The sequence below is a fragment of the Pristiophorus japonicus genome, chromosome 17 (assembly GCF_044704955.1).
Source record: "Pristiophorus japonicus isolate sPriJap1 chromosome 17, sPriJap1.hap1, whole genome shotgun sequence".
NCBI lineage: Eukaryota > Metazoa > Chordata > Chondrichthyes > Pristiophoridae > Pristiophorus > Pristiophorus japonicus.
In genome coordinates, this window is record NC_091993.1 from 279,039 (window position 1) to 282,841 (window position 3,803).

Genomic DNA, 3,803 nt, shown 5'->3' on the forward strand with positions numbered 1-3,803 from the left:
GGCAGTCAGAATGGCTCGAATTTCACTTTGCAAAGTCATTGATTATTTAGGCAGGGCGGTTTCAGTTACACATTTCAGAGAAACTGCTAGCAGTGTCTTATCCTCCAAGGGGACCAATCAGAAATCAGGTCATCATCAAAGGGACCCTATCAGAGCTGTAGGTGTTATAAATAAACGCGTCCTTTTTAAAAATAATATTGGACTGCTATCTGCTTCCTAAAATTAAAACATTCCAATTAGTTATATGTTGGCTTCCACCTGCAGAAAAGTGTGATAATTGTGGAAAATAGTCTCTTCTATTAACATCAATAGCACTCATTCCCAACCCTGTGTGAACCTACCTGAATTTTAGCATTTGTGTCATTTTGCCTAAAATGGTGTCCATCAGTTTAAAACAAAGTAGTAATCACATGCACAAGTATGGATGTACAAAACTTTTTGTTGTGTGATCTCTAGTAGCAATTAGCATAGGGCAGGTGGTCATTGTAATGTATTTGCTTCATGAGATCTTTGCTTAAGAATTCACAGCAACACATTGCTATTAAGAACTAGTTAGTTTATTAACAAAGGTTTAACAATCATACTGCACATTATCAGTTCATCCACTAGGCTCACAACTGCATACCTCATCGTGGATGACCTAGACCCAACTGGCTGGGGTTTTATTGAGTCTTGTGAACATCACATGACTGGCTAAGCCACTCACAATGCAAACATACTCATAGGTGCAAACATTACAGAAGTATTCTTTATACCTTCATTTATTTACCTTTCTTATATTTATTTGCACAACCACTTTTTTCTCCTCTGCCTGTCTGGCCTTTGCTAGCACACTCTGTGACTCTTGCACTCGACCCATCTCTTGCCATTTTATTTGTGTATCCATGTGTCATTTTCTGCACTCTTTCCTACTCCAATTCAGTGCCGTACTCATCATCATAGGCAGTCCCTCGAATCGAGGATGACTTACTTCCATGTCAAGAAGTTCACAGGTGTTTCAATGAAGGACCTAAAATTCCAGGTCCGAACTAAATCTTGAAGGGTGGAAGATGCCTGCGATCGGATTTTTTTAACGTGTGGTGGCCGATGCACACCAGCCACCACACGGGCTTGACAGAGCTTTAGGTCTTGGCCCAGTAGCAAGGATTAACCAAGACGATTGGAAACCAGCTCTGCTGCACAGACCTAGTGCGCACATATATCGCACTGTGGGCTGGCCCATGCTGTCCCTGGGCCCTCGCCTCTTCTGGGCCTCGAACTCACGCCTCTCCTGGGCCCCGATCACGTCCCTCTACAATCTCTCACCGCTCCTTCACCCGGCCTCGCCGCTCCTGCCCACGCTCCAATCACCGACCTGGACCTTGGTGATGTCTCTTTTCACTGCTGTTGCTCTCCTGCTCCAGCACGTGCTGCTCCCTGGAGTTGTAGGCCGCCACGCTGCTCCTTCCACTCCCCGGCCTGCTCTGATGGTGCTCGCAGGCCGGGGGGCGTACTAAGGGAGTGCCGGATCAGAGAGGTTCTGGCTTTTGGATGAGATGTTAAACCGAGGCCCCATCTGCCCCCTCAGGCAAACATTAAATATCACGTGGCACTATTTAAAGAAGAGCAGGGGATTCTCGCCGAACTCCTGTCCAACATTTATCCCTCAACAGATTAACTGGTCACTTATTTGATTATTGTTATTGGATCTTGCTGTGCGCCAGTCGGCCTCCTGTTTACCTAGATTAGAACAATTATTACATTTCAAAAGTAATTTATTGGCTGTAAAGCACTTTAAGGACTTAAAAGACACTATATGAATGCAATTATTTTTGTACCTCTATGTTTAAGCCTCCATTTCTCTCTTTCCCCCCCCCACCCCCCTCCATCCTGTCTAACCGGAATTGTGTGCCTTGGCCTAATTTGCATGGTTTCCAATGCAGCCTGCAGCAGGTATTAACACGGCTCCTTTGTGGTCTCACTGTCTGCCAAAATAAACGGTGGTAATGCGAGCAGGAATTGTGCAGCAGCATTGCAATCTGGATTTTCACCACTCCACCACACCATAAACTTCACAGCAGGCCTAAATCTAGAGACAGATTTTCTCACAAATGTGTCTGAGCTACTGAGGACACAGGCTGCAACTTACAGGAGTCTGTTGTTGTTGAAAGCTGGGGGCAATACTAATGATACTGCAGTTATTGGCATATAATTCTCACCACACACACTTAAGTATATTGTTAATATATATAGCGTTTACATGGCGTCTGATCATGTCTCTTAAGCCTCTAGAAGCACTTCGCATACAATGAATTATTCTTCAGGTGCTGTTATGGTTGAGCAAACATGGCAGCTATTTTGGTGGTGTTGTTTGATCGAAGAGTGTTAGTCAGAACAGCCAGAGAACTCCCTGCTCTTCTTCAAATAATGCCATGGGATCTTGGAGGTTGCCTACTGTCAACATTTTCCTCGGACAACAGTCCTGAAGAATTTAGTGAATGAAAAGAAGCTGAAATAACCTGTGTACTATGAACCTACTGTGAAATATTGCGGGAGATTTTCTGGACTGGAGCATACCCCTTTTCAGGGACATGCCCATGTGTTCTTGTCATTCAAGCAAATGGATGGAAAATTCAAGCACATTCCCTTAAAGACATGTGTTCCACTCAGCCCAATTCTCCAATATTCACTTTGCCCAGGCAATCCAGTGTGACCAGTCACTGACTCCTACTGCTGAATGAACCAAATTTATGTTTTTTGTCATTGCACACAGTCAGTGAACGGTAATGGAAACTCTGATTATAAGTTTTCAGGGAGAATGGGTGTGGGGGAAGGGGAAGGAGCATTCCAGGTATGAAATTAGATATTTTTTCTTTGGTTCCCGGAACATTTGAGCCAATTTGACACTTTTTGTGCTACAGACACATTGGTCGGTGTGATAGAAGCATAGAAATTTACAACGCAGAAGGAGGCCATTTCAGCCCATCGTGTCCGCACCGGCTGACAAAGAGCCGCACGGCCCTCGGTAAGCAGCCCTGAAGGTTACATATAAACCTATGAACAATGAATAATGGCGGAAAGGTAAAGAGCATCCGGCCCAACCAGTCCGCCCCACACAACTGCAACACCCCTTACACTGAAACATTCTACACTCCACCACAACCAGAGCCATGTGATCTCCTGGACTGGGTTGGATTGCCTGAGGCGGGGGGTCGGAGAGGACTTTTTCAGAGCGTTTTGTCCCTTATTAAGCCCTGGGTATGTTCTTTTTTTTTGTCTCTTCCAGGAGGTTAGATGGCTCTGGGGCGGGGGGGGAGGTGGGGTGTGGTGCTATAGGAGAGTGGGTGATGGAGGTGGGGTGTTGGGGGGAAAGGCGTGTTTAGTCCTGATGGTCTGGCCATCTTGGTGTGGGGAAGGCTTGATGGGCCAGCTGGTCTTTTCCTGCCCGTCAATTTTGTATGTTGGGAAAGTGTGAGCATATTCAATTAATAATGTAGTATTGGGTGGTATCATTTGCCTAAATGTAATTTAACAATTTACTGTTTATTGAAATTATAGCTTAGAATGATATAAAGGCCATTGCCATAAACTATCGGTCGTGAAAGGCGCTATATAAATGCAAGTCTTTCTTTCTTTTCTCTGGAGCAGAGAAGACTGGGGGATGGCCTCGTGGGGGCCCTTGGAATTGTGATGGGGTTCGGTGTGCTGGACATAGATGGGAGGTTTCCGCTGTGGGGAGTTCAGCACTGGGGGCCATGAATGTGGGAAGGCCGCTGTTGTGTCTTGTGGGGAGTTCGGGAGAGGCTTCATTGCTCGGGGAGTGA